At 43.9% G+C, this 20,401-nt stretch overlaps 1 long non-coding RNA gene across 1 annotated transcript in view; it reads right to left on the bottom strand.

The window, feature by feature from the left end:
* The window catches only part of LOC141743810 (uncharacterized), a 202,368-nt gene that overhangs the window by 51,016 nt on the left and 130,951 nt on the right, over positions 1-20,401 (bottom strand). The window contains exon 3 of the long non-coding RNA XR_012587204.1: positions 14,404-14,570. This is a non-coding gene — a long non-coding RNA (uncharacterized LOC141743810). The remainder of the gene's footprint in view (positions 1-14,403; positions 14,571-20,401) is intronic.

Here is a 20,401-nt window from a genome sequence, read left to right as displayed (position 1 = left end):
CAGAAAGATAGCTCTTGGGTTTAGATGGAAAGATGTACACCAAGCAGCAGAGTGGAAGCATGAGGAACCCCTAGAGTACATGCCAGAGTAATAAACATATCTTGATCTTCATATCTTAAATATGGAAAATTACGATTTCCCCCCAAAAGTCTATTTCTCCAAGGAGGAAGATGAGAAGGAAAATATTTTAATATAGCTGCAGGTAGGAAGATTTCATTCCCAGCACTCCTATTGAGACTGTTTCATTTCATGTTTCCTTTAGCATTTTCTGGATATCCTAAATGTCCTCGCCTGTTTCTACCATTAAGGAACTGTAAAGTCAGATTCTCAACCACTTGTGCTTACTTTTTTTCCCTCCAACAGAAGATTTCTCAGTTGCTTTCAACACTTACAGTTAAGCTGGTGCCTTTCTGCCACCACTGAGCAGAAATAATGAGCGCCTGACAGCATGAACGCCACACTGCTTATGAAGACTGCTTTCATTGGATAGCAGTTTGGAGCAACATATTTTATAATTATTAACACATCAGCATTCCAACAAAAGATAGTCTGCTTTCTACTTCCAGAGCACACAGCAATAACACTATCACCATAATAGTTAAAACATTACCCTGGCCTGCCTGAATCACTTGCTCACAATCTGCAATGCTGAATTAAAACGTTCCTTCTATTCCCACATACTTCACAGGTTATTTATGTTTAATTTAGCTTTGGGTTCATAAACCATAACCACACGGACGCTATCGCTTCCTTTCCTCCCTCCTCCTTACACCTCTGTGTGTGTGAACCGTGATTACCAGCTTCCTACCCTAACCACAGCTAGGCTTTAAGCATCTTTTGCGCTATCGCCGCTATAGGGCAGGAGAGCGGCCATCTCCTGCATTTTCCAGCTTACTACAGAGGAGGCTGTAGACTTCAGCTCTCACCGCTCCCAGCAGGTGCATGAAATCTCACAGAAACACGACTCAAGTTAGGGTATCCTTGTTGTTAAGCCTGCTAAATATTCCTCTGTTATTCCATTTTCTGAGCAAAAAGACCACAGCCTTGGATGCGACTCTTGCACCTCTTTCTATGGCCTTGGGCAGGTGATTTATACAGCCTAAACGCAGCAAGTAAATCACAATCGTATCATGCCTTTCATTTTGGAGAGAAAATACTGTGGAGGTGCCACAGCGCTGAGGTAAGACAGCATGGTGAAGCTGACAGTAGGGGATCCGAGCCCGACTTCCACAACTACTACATTTCACTCAATAATGCTCGGTGGATTAGTCAGTGAGACGCCGAGGGCCAGCACCCGTCCGTTCACTGACACTTGCCTAGTTTCTGTGTTTAGACTAAAAGCCTCAGATACTCTCTATGCATATATGGAGCCCCTACTACAAAAGGGGCTTTGATCCTCTGATCCGAATGAGACTCCGATCTTGGTTGGGGCTCATAGGTGCAAATGCTGGAGAAATAATAACAGATGGAATATCACAGTGATATGTTAGTTACGATATAGAACCATATAGAGCTAATAGGGGAACATTTCTGGGCAAAGATCTCCTAAATCATTTCTGGGCAAAGATCTCCTAAATAAACTAAATGCGAATGCATAAATAAGTAGAATGCAAACACACAGGGCCATTATAAGGGCAGATGTGTGAAACCTTTTTTCGTCTGTATGTTAAGCAGTCCTTGACATCTCTTTTAAAGTTTATATATTTACACTGGCAAAAGAACAATCCTTCCTACCTAAACTACAGAGAGAAACCAAAAACATGCTGGATAGTTTTACCATTCAGATCTATTTTGTCTTTCTTTTCAAGTATAATCAAATTCCTTTCCATGCCTACCTGCCCGTTACATTTCTGAGGAACTATGTATTGGAGTCTGAGGAAGGTATTTGAAATCATACGCATGCATCGAAGGTAAAAAACCAAAACCAAGTCCTGTCTTCCTGGAATGAAGGAATTATAAAGGTATTATAAATCTTACCGGGGTGTAAAAAAAAAAAAAAAAAAAAGAAAAAAAAAGAAAAGAAAAAAAAAAGAGATCAGGCAAATCTTGGTCCCTACAGAGATACTGGGCTTTCTAATGCTTGTGTGTTTTTCTCACTATCTGCATCATATCAGCAGCTCAAGGGACACTATTTTAAAGGTCAGCTGGAGAAGCAGAAGCATGCAGTCCCCACCCTAGAAGCAGCAAGGACTGACCAGACGCTCTCGGTTTCTGTGCCAAGAAGGTGTAGGGTGCAAGATGAGGCCAGACGAACTACGGCAAAAGTACCAGTATAAAGGATCCAACTAACTTTGAGTAGCAAACTCAATATACTTTAAGAAGAAAGAAAGATTAAAGAAACCCGGGACCCTCCACTCCTGTTCTCTCGCCTCTCTCTATCCCGGGTTTGGGGCGATCACCTCACCCACAGCTCTCCTGAGGCTGCGTGGCCGAGATCTCGCCCTCAGAGCAAAGGGCTCCTTGTGAAGGGTCCGACCCCTGTGAAACACCGCAGCTCAGGCGGACGCTTATCCCAGGCGTATTCGGGCCCCGGCAGCGGCAGCACCCAGCGCTGCTGAGCCCCCTCGCGCAGCAAAGCCCCTCAGGTACACACCATCCCAATCACCCTGCTCCTGCTCTCCCCTCATAAATTAATAACGTCAAGCTCCCTCCCACGCAGTCATGGGTCTACCAGGTAAGTGATAATGCCAACACGGACATGAAAAATTTCTTCAAAAACGAACAAGTATTCATAGGCACACAAACATAGGAGCTAAGGCTGTCGTGTATTTAACGTACATTCTGCAACGCAGGGTTTGCCCTGATATTCTGAAGCAATAAGCTCCTTTGATTAATCGCAAAGTATATATTTTTTTTTTTTTTTTAAAAGAGAATTTCCTGGCAGGCTACTATTAATGGCTATTTTCAACCCTGGCAAAGAATTTCCATTATAACTGCTTGTCCTCTATTGCTTATAATTTTCCTTAAGTTTCACCTCTCAGGCTGACATTTTCCAAGCTTGAAGTCTGCCCAAAAAGAGAATTTTTAGGAAAGCTGAAGAAACTTTCCCTACAGTTCAGCAGTGCAGTTTTAACAAGGATCTCTCACACAAGCCTGGTAAAACTTGCCTCACTGGAACGAAAACCAACACACATTTTGGTGCCTATTGCTGCAACCGTGATGCAGAGGCAGGACAAAAGAATTATTCAGCCTAAGTAAGACTGTTGGACCCAGTAGGCTAAATTCTTCCATAGCATAAGCCCTTGCGACGTCCCTGAAGCCGGTGGGATTTCGTCGCTTTACAAAGCAGGCTGAGTGAAGCCTGCTTTCTTCCTGTGACCAAGCAGCTCAGACTGTTCCTCATTGCTCTCCATGTTATTTAAAAATTTGTTTTTTGTAGCTAGCAGGCTCTCCCTTTGATACGTTTCAGCCCGTTGAGAGTTCCCCTGTTGCGAGTTTAAAGTGTTTTTGTGACACACAGACTGCTATTCCCTCCATGCGGGGCTCTGTGAATACTCCCCGTCCCCCTACGCCCCCCTCCCTCCCACACGCACATCTCAGTTCAGGTCTCACCTCTCTTTTTTATCCATTCCCACCATTGTACAACCTCAAGCGGAGCAGTTGGCTGTCTCTGCGGCTGCCAGCAGCACAGAAAATGAAGTGTAATTTTGGGAAGGAATTAAGGGGGTGGGAGTGGAAGGCAGTATAAATGCTGCTTAGAAAACTACACAGATGTGAAAGAAAGACTGAAGGAGGAGGAACACCGTCCTCATGATCACAGAAAGAGCCTTCGCTGCTCGCTCCAAGAGCGGCGTGAAAGTCACGTGTTATAAATGAAACAGAAGCAGTGGAAAAGGAGGACTTGAAAGCCAGGTCATGAGAGGTCTGAGCAGAACTGGGAACACATCTAAAACCAGAGGTGCTCTGGTGGTCTCCCAGAGGAACCACAGGCACCAGATCTGTCCTGCAGACCTGCCCCAGCTGAGCCAGCCCCCCAAGTCTTGGCCCTTCCAGCCTTCACCTTGGCCTGCTGCGGGCAAGGGCAGTGCCCCTCTCCCTTCCACTCCCTAGCACTGCAGAAAACTGGCTGAAGGAGAAACCCAAGCCCTTACTGGGCTCACCATTGAGGACGAGTCAGGACCGAAGCACTGGTTGGAGCATCTTCATCCCTGTCAGACTTCTGGGGAGCGCTGCTCTGTTTTAGCAGAGCAGAAAGAGAAGTGCTCTCTTGTACCACAGCTCGCTGTGTGAGCACCTGTAAACACAGGAGAGCAGCTCCCGTTTTTCAGTACTGGAGAGGCAGGGGGACTTACAGCGAGTCCTCAAATCCAGCAGGGTCTTGAAGGGCAACTAGAAAGGAGATATTCTCTCCTGAGCAACAGGAATGCAACACCCTTTTGTTTATCTGAAATAAGAGGGATCTCGGTTGGCCCTGATGTCAGGAGGCAGACCCTTTGCAGGGAGGGTACGTCTCCAATAGAGGTTCAGGAGGATCATTAAAAAGTGGTCAGGCTTTTATTTCTACCCGCTTTTCTCTGTGCCTTTTTGGCAACGAGCCGTGTTTCACAAGGAGTAGCCTTTCCTCCCTCACAGACCTCAGTGCCTTTGCTGGGATTCCCATGTCAAGGCTCCCAGTCAGAGGCAGCCCGCAGAAAGAGCCACACAAGGTCTGTGTGCCCTGGGGGTGGGCTCTGCTTCTGGAGGTCTCAAGGGTCCTGAAACACCATGTCCATAGAGAGGGGCTTACATGTCCCCTACTGGCCAGGTGTCCTCCCCTGCCACCAGGTCTCCAGGGTCACGTCCTGGCTACCACTTCTGCACCGTCTTTTGTCTCAGGGAAACAGATCAAAGGCCCTTCTTGTGCCAGCTGTGACTCTGCCAGACTTTCATCGAGGGGGGCTGAGTGCTCGTACACCCCACACCCATCCCCTACCCCCCCCCAAATAAGACAAGTCAGACATCCCTCCAAAGATACTCAAAAACAGATGCATAGAAATACCTGAAAGAGGTAAGAGGACAAATCTTCCTGGCTCTGAACAGGGCTACTGAACTTAAATTCCTGAGCAGATTTTTTTCTTTTTTCCTTTAGTTTTTTTTTTTTGGTAAAAAGTTCTCCCCTAGTAGTACTTGTTCAAGTGAAAATCACCACCTTGCTATGTTTAGAGGAATGGACTCTCTACAGCTATTAATTATCTGCCCTTTAAACACAAGCCTTCACCCAAACGTGTGCTTGCCCTGTGGGAAAAGTGTGCCTTTTTCACACCTTTCATCGTAAACCAGGCGGTTAACTTGGGCTGACGACAGAATGGTGAAAACCACCTGCTCTTATTCAACAAGATATATCACCACAACACCCCCTTCTAACAACGCTGCTGGGCAAAGAGGAAATAAGGATCCTGTGAATGTATTTAGTGGAATAGAAGAATACACCAAGAACTAAACGTGAAGCAAAACCACCACCCTAAAAACTCCAAGATTAATAAAGATGATTACTCACACTTTTCTAGGAAATTCGCCCCACATTGGCAAACAAAATCCCTCTTTGTCACAGGGAGAAAACGGTTCCCCCAGTTATGCATACGGGACAGCGATCCCACTTGACAGTTTGAAAAGAAACTAAACAATTACTGACACTAGGTTTATTGCTGAGGGGTTTCTGCTCAATATTCTGCTTTGAACTGTCCCCAGTTCGGGGTGAAGATCAGGATGAACACTGTTAAACATAATTACCTAGCTCATCCTGGACCTAGTCAATTTGCTTACGGATGCAACTGTGAAGAAGAGAATGTTAATAAAGAATCATGTATTTTCCTCCACTAAAGGAAACCAATGGATTACCACTTCAAAGTATCAAGACAAATTACATGTAAACAGCAGGAGGTAACTCAAAATTAGAGTATTTATGCCTGTTCTTTCTCCTTTTCCATGAAAAACACTGGTGATTTTGCTCACAGAAAGATTGTGGTGTCAGATTCCATAACTAGGAATAAAAAAATTGTGACCAACGTGTCCTTATCACAAATCTCCTGGGACTGCTGCTGAGCTCTCTGGTGCTCCCAGGAACAGGCGACACCTTCTGAGTTGCAGAAGGGCTCAGCAGCCACCAGGTGACACGAGAAGGGAACTACAGCAATATGAAAGTTCAGAGAGACAAGGACATAACTCCATCACAGTGGAGGGCTTGGGGTATTTTTGAAAACGCATGATGGGTACATAGGAGGGAACGCATACCAGGAAAACATGGAGGTGTCAGTGCCCTTATCAGAGAGAGCGTGCATACTAGAGGAATTAGCGTAACGCAAAAAATCCCATTCAGTACAATGAGATCATACTGGTAATGACAATCTATTCTAAGCTAGTACTACTTTGCCACAGAACCAGAGAACGGTTTGGGTTGGAAAGGACCTTTAAAGGTCACCTAGTCCAGCCCCTCCTGCATTAAGCAGGGACATCTTCAACTAGATCCCATTGCTCAGACCCGTGTCCAAACTGATGTTTCCAGGGATGAGGCGCCACCTCCCTGGGCAATCTGCTCCAGTGTTTCATCACTCTCATTGTGAAAAAGGTCTTCCTTCTGTCTAGTCTCAATCTACCCTCTTTTAGTTTAAAGCCACTACCCCAGGTCCTATCGCTATAGGCCCTACTAAAAGGTCTGTCCCCGTTTATAAGCCCCCTTTAAATATTGGAATAAGGTCTCCCTGGAGCCGCCTTTTCTCCAGGCTAAACAATCCCAACTCTCTCAGCCTGTCCTCATAGGAGAGGTGTTCCATCCCTCTGGACCCGGTCCAACAGGTCCATGTTTTTCCTGTACTGAGGCCTCCAGAGCTGAATGAGGTACTCCAGGTGGGGTCTCCTTTTGTTTGTTTGCTTTCAATTGCTCCAAGTTCTTAGATTTCTTCCCATGATTAAGGACAATTTTGTCATGTTTTAGGAACAAATCCTTTAGAATTCCTAAGGCTCCTAGAAATCCCTGAAAAAAGATGGCTTCTTTCTGTGTGTTGTCCTTACATTTTAGATACTGGCACTGATGGTCTCTTTGGTCATTCTTCCACATTACCTGCACATGCATATCCCTCCTCATATCATGGCTCCAGAGCAGAAATCTTCCACCAATCAAGATGTTTTTTTTCTTTTTATTTGTTTGCCTTAATGATTTTCATGGTGGTGTTCAAGGTACCAATTTGGTCGAAGGAGTTACATCTGTGGAGCCTAGGAGCACAATGAAGGCCTGAACAGACTGGAACTGTTTGGCCTGGAAAAGAGACGAAGCAGGCATGTGGCAAGGCTGACAACTATGAGAAAGCAGTCTGGAGAAGGTGTGTAGGAATCAACCATTTCTTCCAATACAAGAACTTAGGACTGAAAGATTAAGGTAGAAGTCAAATTCAAATCAGACAAAAAGAAATGGGTCTCCACACAGTAAGCTGGAAACATGAGGAACTCCTGGACAGAGGACAATGTGGATGCAAGAGCTCTGCATAAGATCTGGAATAACTGGAAGTTAGTCGACAGACAAACAAGCAGGGGTTCTGTGAAATCTCTTTACTGAACAAAGGATGTGAGACTACTGTAGGGTGCTGTCACATCCATGCTTGCCCTTTTTATTTATTTTGACTCTTCTTGAGTTAACATATACACCATACGTTTGTGGCGCATGGTTATGGCTTTCCAGCTTGAATTTGCCTCTGGTACATGACGTATCTTTAGATACACACAGAAACAAGAGTGGAACCAAGGTTGCCTTCCGTAGCAGAGTTGCATAAGGAAAACTACAGATCATTCATGTTTCTAGAGTAGAAGCCAGCTCTAATGAGATGAAGGCATTAGGTTTGCATTAACTGATGTGTTCCTCTGATTCAAACATCCTGTGGTCAGTAAAAGGTGAGCTCACTGTGCAGATGTAATATTCATTCGTGACTGAAATGTGTCTCTGCATCTAGCTCCACTTAGCCCTCTTCCCAGACAGAGAGGTTATTCAGATTTTTTCCCCTCTTGTACATGTTGTGAAATGGACATCTGAAATATTGCATCACCTGTACAGTGTTAGCGTTGTTCCTCTGGACAAGAGCCACCCATATGCTTCCCAGTTCTGCCCTGCACTTGGTGGATTCACATGCTGGGGTTAAGGGCCTCAGGCTTGCAAATTCCTGACTGTTAACTGGACTACAGAGCTCTCCTTCTCCCACAGTTCAAAGTATCAGAGCTCATAACAATGACCCAAACTTCCAGAATTATAAGGAAAAGACATGCAATAAGCTCCTTTTCTTGTTTTTCTTTTTCTTTTTTTTTTTTTCTTTTCTTTCCCTGCCCTCCTAAACAGTGGAAGAAACAGAAATGCCAAGGCTTTCCCCTCTTCCCTTGCCAGCCTTTCAGAAGCGTGCTGTACGGAACATTAACTTGAGAGGAACTCAGACAGATGCTTTGCTTAAGCAGGTTCTCTTGATCCTGAACCTGGGAACATTTGAGTTAATGGGGAGTAGTTAACACTTAGGCCTGATGAAGTGAATGTGGCAGTTTATGCTGCCAGTGTAAAGGAAGCTTGTGCAATCTCCCAGACAGTTACGCCACTATCAAGGTGGAACAATGTATGGCCTCAGACTGCTGAGATTCCCTCAATGGAAGGAAAGAACACTCTGTTATAACCACAGTAACAACAGCAAAAGTTTAATCAGTTTTTCATTACCTGCGGAATATCCTTTTGATTTAACCCGGTACATTGGTTAACCGTTCACTGTCAGCTGAAACAGCTAGTGCACAGGCTATGTGCTTTGGTAACAGGATGAGGAATACTTAACCAAGCATACTGATGCCCTCTTCCTAACGCTAACACTGACTTAAGCAACTTTCAACAGGTCTCATAGCCTTTATGTAACTCATTTGTCAGCCTAAGACAAATAGCGCCAGGTTGAATTCAGGGCATCTCATGGGGGCTTAAGAGGAGTTTGTAAAAGCATGTTAGACAAACTTAAACAAAATTCCTTTGCAGCTGCAAATTTTATTAATTCACTAGGCCATCTCTCACACCATAAAAATGCAAAAGCGATTGCTACTGTTGTTTCTTCTACTTAAAATGCAAGATGGAAAGCGAGATGTCTAAACTTGCTTGTGAAGACAGGGTAAAGAAGTGGTAATTGAATTCAATTTATGAAGAAAGTGGGAGATTCATTGCCACTGAGAGAGCTAAGATCAAGTAACTGCGTGTGCCTGCTAAATAGAGTGGCTGAAATTCTGCACCACAGCACAACACTATTGATTTGAAAGGATTTGGTCCAAGTGCTGCAAAAACTGCAAAACAGGCAAGGAATATACTACTGGCTCTGAAAGACATAACTTCAGTGGAGGTGTTTTCAGAGATGCAGTCCTATCTATCAACAATGCACAAACAATGGAGAAGAGACACAACCGGATTGATGGAAAAACTGAATCCACAAATTCGGCATGACATTGAAGTTCCAGGATTGTAACAGGTCCCTAAGTCACTAAGTGACAATTAGACACATTCCTTCTTAGAGACTTTCCCTGAACAGAAAATAAAAGCAAAACCATTTCAAAGGTGAACAAATACTTGCCGGAGGCAGGAAATTTTCTTCCAGCTTTATTACCAAGGCAGGATGATTTTTATGAACATTTTGGAACTTGCATGGCAAGTGCAGGCAATTTGTTTCTGAGATGCTGTCAAACCAGAGGATCTGTGAGTAAAACAGTGATGACAGATGTGGAACTGCCCTTCCTGGTTCTCTTCCCTCAGGAAATCCGAGGCAATTTGTAAGGAGGTTTAAAAAAAGTGCCCTCTAGCTTGTATATGACAGCTTCTGTAGACTGCTGGCTTTTTCTTTTCACATAGGCACTATGGATCGGCTGGGGACCACTCAGAAGGTTAGAACCAAGCAGTTGCCGTCTCTGGTTCACCAATGGCTAGAAATGAGGGCCAAAGATAACTTCAAGCTATGTTTGTTGGCCTCCTGATCCTGAAAGAAATTAGTCACTGACATGGTTCACAACAAAAGATAAATTCACTCTTGTCTTCCCACCTCCAAAATCCCAAACTCTTCCTGCCTTTCAGGCTGTTGGGAAGTGGCAGTATCTGCATGGACACTGTCCATTGCGGACTGCTCAATATTTTTCTTCAAACATGTGCAATACAGAGTAAAAAGGCAAAAAGAACTGACAGGGCAAGGAGAAACCCTATGGTAATCTTGCTGCCTTGGAGGTCCCTTCCAACACAAACAGCCACGCTCAACACGGTAAATGGCTGCTTTCTAGCAAAGCATTAAACCAAACACAGAAAACTCAAATGACCAAACCGCTGCCTGGCTTTGGGCTGAGAGTTCATGAAGTCCCCCCAGTTTCTATAAGAATGAGGCTGAAATAATGAAGCAGTCTGTATAATGCTTCCTTCTTACACAGTGGAAGACGACGACAAACTACGGCAAGCCATTTTCTTGAGCATTAAGCCCATCATTTTGATGACTGCTTTGTACACCATGTTCGCCAATCCTGTGCTTAAAAGTCTGTCTGCACTGTAAGCCATTCATCTTCAGTTCGTGTTCAGCGTACAATACCAGCGCATGTATTTCTTGCTTCAAGCGCTTCTGATGACTTTGAAAAGAATTTGGTTTTACTGACATAGGAAAGGTCAATGCTTTATATCCTTACTTTGTGATTGGTGGTAGGCATGCAGACTGTCCCTTCCGGAGACAAATGAATCGTTCAATGAACATTTATACCCATGAAACTCTCACAACTTTTCCAGTAAAAATGGGACAGGAGAACGGGACAATGAGGGAGTAGGGGGAAGGGGCTGAATTGTCCTCTCAAATGAGTCTCCAAAAAGCTGTTCACCAGTTACACTTTGGGTGCCCAAGACAACATCAGTAAGTGGCACTTAACCCCAAACACCTAGAAGCTTGCAACAGCCACAGTTCATTTTAACTTGTAGCTTGAATTAAGTAACAGTTGGCACATCCAGAGGACAGCAGTTGGTACGCGTGGCCAATCCTCGCTACCCAATCCAGCCTGATGAAATGTAATTCAATTCATTTCTTCTCCCCCAAAATCACTCGGTCTGGAAGTCAGCTCAGATCAGACTTCACTGATGCAATTTGTTGGTGCTCTGGGGGGAGCAAATACGCTGCTGCTCCTTGTCACTAGTAGTGATTTTTTTCCTCAATGACAAAGTACTGTCCTCTAACTTGAGTGAGTTTTAACTCTTATTCAGTTATAAAACCATAGAAAAATAAAATTCTTTAAGAGCTGGCATCTTATTCCAGATCATCTTGTCCACTTCTCCACTCATTCCCATGTATGAAGTGACCACCACTCACTCTCATTCAGCTAGAACCACATAAACATGCATACTGATTGGAAACAGCAAGAACGGTAAGGAAACGAGAGGAGGAATTAAGTGAAAGCAGTTGAAGCAGTAAGATTATTTCTGATTTGGAAGATGATGATAAAGTTTTGGTAAGGCTCATGAAGCCAGGAAGGGAATGGAGGGCTGGGAAAGTGAATTATCATGAGCTGTGGGAAAGGAAGTCTATTTTGGCAAGAATGTTTTGGCAGATGGCAGGGGACAATGTGACAAGCTGTGGAGGGAGAGAGATTATTTTAGTCTGATAGGCAAGATCTTGGCATAGACAAGGAGTTTAACAGTGAATGAGTAGGAGGCCAGAGGACGTATTTATCTTGACACTCTTCCTGTAGAGACATCAACCTGTTCCAGTCTAATGCCTTTTCCTGCAAATTTAGTTCTTCAGTACCTAAGGGAAGCACAGCCACGTACTTCTCTGGTTGCCAGATTCTGTGATTCCCCACAACTCCTTTGCAATATGTACCGAGTTGTCGCTGTCTGTACCTTTGAACACAATTCTGGGCAGGAAGTATTCAGAAAAGTGCTTAGACTCTGGTGGCACAGTATGGATGGTAACAACAGGTGCTTATTTGTACCTGCAATCCAAGGTAGGACTCATGTGTACTTGGTACTGAATGGATTTGCCTGACCAGAGTTTCTGTATTAAGTTCCCAGCAAGCACACATGAAGTTGCTGAGAACTGGGACATAAATGGATCCCCAGTTCCCCAGGTGTCTGATCGTGCAACTCAGCAATAACAGGAGGCAAAACTTAAGGCACAGAGTATTACTAGGGAAGTCAGATGCAGTGGGAATGAGCAGGGTAAAGTTGGCCAGGAGCCCTGAAGTTCAGTGAAGAAGTTGGAGACCAATAAGACTTTCCATGGGACGTCATACTTTCATTATGAGTGATTATATGGCATACTCCAAACCACCGAATTAAGGCTCTTCCAATGCAGCGTAGAGGTGGAAGAGGGAAAAATCTAAACACGCTTCTTGGGACTACAGACGTTCTCATGATACGTTTCATTACCTCCTCCTTCAAGGCAGCATGTGAATACCACCAGCAAATAATTTCTGGGAGCTTTAATTCGACCCTTCCCTGTTTAATCTAATCGAATACCGATGTGAAGGCTCTCTCAGTAGAAGTTACTATAAACAAGGCTCAATCAAGTATGTAAATTGCCTATGGCTTTTGAAAGAAATCTGAGAGCTGCCTCTGGCTTTGAATGTCCCTTTGGCATAAAGGCTTTCAAAAACTGCATTTTGTGAACACATGGAAACAAAGATCAGAAGAATACTTTAATGTCGTTACAGGCAGTTGAGCAAGGCAGAAAAACAGAAAATGAAACTAAATCAACAGGGGAGCCGATGCCACACAGGCTGTGTTCTGTGCAGCCCGCAAGCCTCCTCACTCACACACACCAAAAAAGCCAATTATACCAAGCCACAGCAGGGCGCTAAAAACATCAAGCATATCAGCAGTACTGCTAATTCTGAATGAGATGCAGCACAGCTCATTCTTTCATAGCTAATGGAAAGAAGGTCTGAGAAATCATCACGTCTTGTCTAGTAACATTTTGGCCAATTCTTGCCTTAGGTGCACGCACGCAAGCCTGCTGCTGCCAGCAGTCACAACTGAACTTTGGACCCCCAACACCCTTCCCTCAGAAAGGGGAAAACATCTGAATGCTCATCATTGAGTCAGAAATCAATAGCAAAATACTCATCTCCGATATTTCCAAGCTGGGTTTTCATAGATATGTCCAAAATCTATACCATGTATATATTAGACCCTCTCTATAACTTTAATACTTTAACATTTTAACAACCCATCCTAGTGATATATTCAAGTGCTGCAGTTTATCTCAGCTCCCTAAAAAGACTGGTAAATACAATCCCCATAGATTTTGTGATACTGCTGAAAAACAGGAGACGCCCGTCCAGGTCGCACAGCAGACATAAGAACTCCTTCACCTTTGCATGCACAGACCAGATGACACACTAGATCATGCCCCAGCTCTCTTCTGGTCCACACATCCAAGTTCTCCTTCCATGGAAATGAGAGGTCAGAGATGCAGTGTCTATGCGACCCATTCCAACATTGCGCTTCTCCTTGGTCCAACACTACGGACACAGCCCAAGTGATTTGTCTAAGGTCAAACAGCAAACCTGAGGCCCCTCCGTAGACCCAACCTGAGACCATACTCTACTGCTTTCACCACTGGACAGTACATCCTCCGGTACAGTTACACAACTTTGTGGCAGAGATCCACTTCTACTTGAGTTTGCCCAGTTTAATACACATTAAAAGCTAAGCAGGGCTTAGATGGATTTTTTTTTAAAGCAGCAACTCTTTATTACAGGCCTCCTGCACTATTAACACAGCAGCACACAGCGCAGCTTTGAGTGCAGAGGTCCCCAACTCATTTTCTTGTCACAGCTAAAGCTACAATGGCCATTGCTGGTTTGAAATTGCATATTCTGAAAAACAACTTGTTATGAAAATATTCAAGTAGGAGCAGCAGCACTTTTTTTCCCCCCCCCGGTCATCTTGCACTTCTTTCCTCTTTCTTTATGAAAGCACGGAAGAAGACGACTAAGCACAGGATGTCCATCTGTAATATTGTAGGTTTAAGAACCACAAACACGAGGGCAAACCTTCCTATTAGAAACCTACAAGGACTTCCACAGTTGTCTCAGCTTGTCCTAGTTCACATACACTTAGTTTCTCAGCCCTGTATTATGTTAAAATAGTTTGGTCAATATTTTTCTTAAATTATCTTTGCTTACCATGCAGGAACTGGAAGACTGTTCAACTAACGTGCTGCTAAATAAAAGCTGACATTATATAATTCAACTAGGTTGCATAATTATTTTAATTTTTTTAAGCATATGTTTAATGAGATGAACAGACGATGTCTTACTCCCCTTTCCCACAGACAAATTTATTTAAGAAAAATATTCAGGGTGACTTTTCAAAGCATCTGAAACTACCCGCTAGGTACATTTTATGCTATTCTACAACCCCCTGTGAAAATTTAAACTACATGTGCTCATTTTCCCAGTCCTTACCTTCCTGCAAGGAAATTAGCAGGTTTGGAAGTAATTGTGAGGACCATCTCTGCTGTGGAGTTGTTGCTAGAAGATCTGGTTTACAATACGCATTCAAAGGACTCCTGACTCAGATGTGCGCTGCAGTCCTGAATTGCTTTCAGACCATCTTCAGCAGTATAATGAACCTAGATATTAAATGCAAAACAATAAGACTGATGGCTGTAGGGTTTCTAACCTTAGATGACATGACAAGGAACCTTTCTCAGCGACACACAATTAACAATACAGGCTTCTCTAGAGTCAAGATACAGAAAAGGTTGCTAACAAAGGTCTTGTACAAACCACTGTGCTTAATTTTTAGACTAGAACTCTGCATATCTTTTAGGTCCCTCCAGGTACCCGGGGGTCCCTGGTGGACAAGAAGCTCAATATGAATGATCAGTCTGCTCCTGCATCAAAGCAAGCCAACAGGATGCTGGGATGCATCAAGAGGGGTATCACCAGCAGAAATAAAGAAGTCATTGTCCCACTCTACTCGGCGCTTCTCAGGCCACACCTGGAATACTGTGTTCAGTTTTGGTCCCTGCCATACAAAAGAGATGTTGAGAGGCTGGAGAGGGTCCAGAGGAGGGCCACCAAGATGATCAAAGGGCTGAGAAAGGCTGAGAGAACTGGGTTTGTTCAGCCTTGAGAAAAGACAACTCAGGTGAGACCTTATCACCGTGTTCCAGAATTTAAAGGGTGGCTACAGAGATGGAGACTCCCTTTTTACAAGGAGTCGCATGGAAAAGATGAGGGGTAATGGGTAAAAATTAGTCCTGGGCAGACTCCGATTGGACGCAAGAGGAAAATTTTTCACAATGAGAACAATCAGCTATTGGAATAATCTCCCCAGGGAAGTGATGGATTCCCCAACATTGAACACTTACGATTCGGCTGGACAGGGTGCTGGGCCATCTTGTCTAGACTGTGCTTTTGCCAAGAAAGGTTAGACCTTGAGGTCCCTTCCAACGTGGTATTCTATGATCATACGATCTTTTAGGTCCCCATAAGGCAGATTGAGGGGAGATTTTAAGTTTATCCGGGTACAATTCAGTTGCCTAAATGATGACATCTAGCACCATTTAAGATAGCAAAGATGCCTATACTATGCTGGCAGACATGACACATTAATGATTGGAGAACCTTGTCATTCAAGTACAACAGATGGAGTCAGGCAGTACACCCTATGCATCTTTTGGAGAGAGGCAAACTCTTAAGCTTCTGGTACCAGAAGTTTTAATTTGCTTTTGTGGCTACACTGCACTACACATCGTTCACTGACCGCACTAAAGGCAGTTCTACTTCCCTTTCCATCTGCCTTCCTAAGTTCCCTCCGTCCTCACCATCCATTGCAAAAGAAAGGTTGGAGGGGAATGTCTCTAGGAAGGGAGAATACCAGATGATAACCATACCAAATTAGTCATTTAACAGTGAATTGTAACATCCTATTGCTACCAGAGTCTCAAGTGTTGTAAAAATCTCAGTGCCAATGGCAAGATCATCAGGAAGAGCCGGCCATGACAGAGTCTGCCTTTTGGCAACGTTCAAACAGGACCCTCATCTGTGGTGCTGCTAGTGGTGGTAAGAGGCAGCCAGCACATTGCCAGCCTGTGATATTGTACTATTGACAACGGGCCTTGCCAGGTGTCTGGGGAAAACTGTGAAACATAGAAAGACTCATAAAAAAGGTCGACATTCTATCAACTCATTTTTCCTCTGTAGTTAACATAAAGAAATCAAATAAAACATGGGAGCACACACATATGAAAGATGATCTGGGGGAAGATGCCAAATAATCTGTTACTGAATATGCTGCTGCCATGCAAATATCCCATGGCATTGTAGCATGGGTCATCAGAGCCCAAAGCCCACAGCATCAATCGCCAGTGCTAAATTCAAGGTTTGCATTTCAGTCTAAAGATTTACATGTGTCATATAACAAAGGAAAACAACAGCAACCTAGGATCTCTCCAGAGGTATAGAAAACGTGAAAAAACGAAGCAACTGAGTGAACTGAGTGTGTTCTTAAAAACCAATGAAGAAACTCTTCAACAGAAGGAGAGAATCAGCTCAGTTTTTGCAGATTTCTTAATGGAGTAGCGGGTCACGCTCTTCAATGCCCAGACCGCTACTGAGAAAACAACAGTTGCTTTTAAGTCTGACCTGTGGACACGCAGAGGAAAATATCAGCAGAAATGTTGCACTCCTGTTTGACAACAGAAAAGAAGAAATAGCAGAGGTGACCAACTTGTATTGGCTGGAGTCCCTGCAGTACCTTTTCCAGCGAAACAACTCCTCTCCCCCCTTTAAAGAGCTCCTGTCACATTAGTATGATTATTGGGTGCTGCGATACTACAAATAACACAATGACATTGCACGTAACACAGAAGTCAGAGAAAACTGGATAAATGGAGTTTTTCAAAGCTAAAGAAAGAAATAATAACAGATTGCACAGATTAGCTTCTGTGTGAGAAGCCAATGAAAAACAAAGCCTGAAACAAACCAGTGCCCAAACTGGAAAAATACTGTTAGTATATTAATTTAAAAACTTTTGGCAAATTAGTGTACACACCAATTCATGGAAACGTTAACTGACTGTATCTATCTGGATCAAAGCTGATCAGAAGTTTCTCACTTAGGCAGTTTCATGAAAAAAAAATGCATTTTTGTCAAAAGCAAAGCAACAATGACAAAAGCCAATGCTTTGAGAATATTCAGTTTTCAAATCTCAAACGTCATTTCCTCTTTTTGCTTGTGTATTTCTCATCTCATCATCTTGTATTTGGCTCACTGATTTCTCTTGTGGATGTAACTGTAAGAGCTGTTCGCATTCCCGGTTAGGTACGCTGTTTTGCCTACACTTGCTGAAAAGGTAAGTGTGTGTGTGTTTGTGCTGTCAATTAGAACCAGACAGTGGTTTTCAGCTGTGTCCACTCACTTTCCCCACCCCACTGTCCCACCATCCCCACTCGAGCATTAACGCTCTCTAGAAATGCAGCAGTTTGCCAGGACTAATACATCTCCTATCTCTAACAACGTTACACGTATCATAGCGATACCGCTGTCAACAGCATCCTAGTAATGCCCTTAAGGAATTAATAGCTCCATATTGGTCTTTACTGGACATTTACCAAGAAGCTGCGTCTCAAGGCTCAAGACAATCACTCCACAGTTAACACACCCTGCCTTGCCTGCAGAACGCACAGAATTGCCGGTTCCTTGAAGAACAGATGATGCTGCACCTACGCCGCCTTGCAAATGTGCCTGAGGGCACAGCCCACAGCCAGGGTCTCACTGAGCGCCTAGGCTGGGGGTCTGCAGAGCACAGCTCAACTCCTAATAGTTCCATGCAGCAGCTCTCTTCCCCTTTGCGACTGAGGTACAATGGAGAGGCGGTTGCTTTGCACCATCCATCTCACTGTGGGATCCAGATGTGGCCAAGGACTTGGGCTTGCATCCCACGGGCTTTGGAGTGCAGCAGCAGTCACTCAGGTTACATACAGCCTACACAATGGCCATGCCAAAGTCGTGTATATATACATATACAGTATTTGCACGAAGGAGCAGAATTAAGATTATGTAAATTATCTTAATGATGCTGGGGCTTTTTGCACGTTTGGTTTTGCAGGTTTGCTTATAAGCTATGGAAGGAACAGCAAAGCATGAATGACGCACTCAGCGGTATAGCCGGTGGAAAAGAAAGGGAGATATAGGCTGTCAGTAATTGGTCCTGAAAGCTTTCAGACCAGGTACAATCTCATACAGCTGTGGTGATAAACGCCATATTCCACCACAAGAGAGCATGCCAAGAGCCTGCCAAAGGTGAGTGTTAGACAGCAAAATCGCAAAGCACTGAATGAATCCATGCCAACGGCCACAAAGTCTGTGGCAGCCAAGCTTTTTTTCATAGCAAGAGGTGCCAGCTATACTCTGTAATGCAATCCACTCTAATCAGGCTTTACAGCAAGTTCAGTTTTCATTTCTCCCAGTCTATTCCATTTATCACCATGTGACCTCACCCAAATAGAATAAAAAAAAAACCACGTCTAGCTTTTTTTTGGGTGTAGTTCTTTTCCCTTGATTTTTTTTCCCCCTTCCAGAAATTGCCAGCATGAGTGAATGCTTGCAGTGTTTCTGTTCCATAAACGGTTTCACGCTTAGCAGCAGGCACCAAAAAGGTTCAGTTCTTGCTCTGATCCTGTGTTTATACTGAGCTGGAGGTGGATTTAAACCATCTTCCATATTTGGGGTCTACTCAAAGCTGAGTGACCTAAGGGCAATCTACTGATGCTCCATCTCCTCTGGCTGCAGAGAGGCCCTCTCTGAGCCTTGAGCAAGTAAAGAACAGCCATAACATGCTCCCTTCTCCACCTCACAAGAACTAGTGCAGAAACTCGGTCCTGTATACGGGTAGTATCTCTGCCCTGTGTCTGCCCAGAGAGCCACAAAGCGGCTGGGACTGACAGGCCTGGGAAACAGGAATGAGCAGAGGGAAAAATCCCATCTCCCCTTCCACGCTTTTTAGATAATGGACTGAATTGCCTGAAAAAAATAAAAGCCTCCCCTGAGATCCCTAGGGCTCGGAGGCATCTATAAGACTATTCAGACGCATCACCATGCTGAAGGAATACTCTGAACTCCTCACGGGGCCGGTTTGCCTTTCGTTATGTGTCAGTAATGGTTCACACCACAGCAGGCGCGCTGAGCGGAGAGGGGCAGGCCGACGGCACGAACGGCCCGCCGCCATCCTGGCAGCATCATGGAAACGAGCGATCGTGCCTCAAGAGGTTACGCCAATGAGCAGCACTATGAAAGAAATGATAGATTGAGAAAATCTTCCTTAATGGATGCTTTAAAAAAAAAAAAAAAGAAAAAGAAAAAGAAAGAGAGAGGGGCCACTTGAGGCACCTAAAGCTGTTAATAATGACAAGAGAAGAAGGGATTTCTGGTTAATCAACATCGAGGTCAGAGTCTTGTGGAATAAATTTCATATACAGTGAATAACTCACACAGGGTGATGGCATGTTTAGCATCAACTCTTGGCAAAGATTTGTTTGCTTAATGACTTTTCTCTTTTTTTTTTCAGGCCAGCCACCTTTGACTGGAGAGAGCTTGTTAAAAGAGCTAAATGTCACTGAAAATGTGCTGTTAATCCTACTCATCAACAAATGTTAACCACGAAGTGATAATAAAAAGAAAAAAGAAAAGATGTGGCTCCAATCAGGATTATGCTTGGTAAGTGCAGAGACCCCCATGACTGTGTAACAGGCGGCTCTCATACTGTTTCTCCAAATATATGTCACCATTCCTGATTTTGCAAAAGTGCTTTGATGTTCGTTTGCAGACGGATACACTGTACTTTTCCTTTGGCTTGTACAAACAAAGAGAGGCATTTTGGTCTTCTCGGCAAATACTGTCAGATGTTTTATGTGCAGCAATGAAAATTAAGTAAATCTTTGACATTACAAGTCTTCCTTGCTCGAAACAAACTTGGCTCAGCTACCGGTAGATGTAAAGAAAAAACATGTAATTTTTTTTCTAGATAAAGAAGTTTACAGATGTCCATAATGTTTTGAAGATCGCAGCATTCACCAGCTTTAATGATCTCTGTGGAAGCTATTGGGAAGCAAGAGTTGGGGAAAGGAGCACATTAAACTGGCTTGAGCTCTTCCCAGATTCTGACCTTTTCTGCATACATCCCTCCTAACTCTAAATCATCTCATTGATCAACGTAATTAAGTTGTGAGCAACTATTCTTCTCTCAAGTGAAGTTTGCTGCTTCGATTTCATGCTGAAGGAGCATGTGAGCCTTCAAAAGCTTGCCTGTTCCTCCAAACACGCTAGTTCAAATAAAAACAAAAAACCCTCACATCTAAGAAAAGTTACTGCTCCCTCGTAAGTGCTAACCTCCCTCAGGGTGTGTTGTTCTACTTTCTCCCAAAGCAAAGCACCTTGCAGTCTCCTCTCTCTATAT

This window comes from Larus michahellis, chromosome 5, assembly GCF_964199755.1.
Source record: "Larus michahellis chromosome 5, bLarMic1.1, whole genome shotgun sequence".
Taxonomy (NCBI): domain Eukaryota; kingdom Metazoa; phylum Chordata; class Aves; order Charadriiformes; family Laridae; genus Larus; species Larus michahellis.
This window is presented reverse-complemented; position numbering and strand designations above follow the sequence as displayed.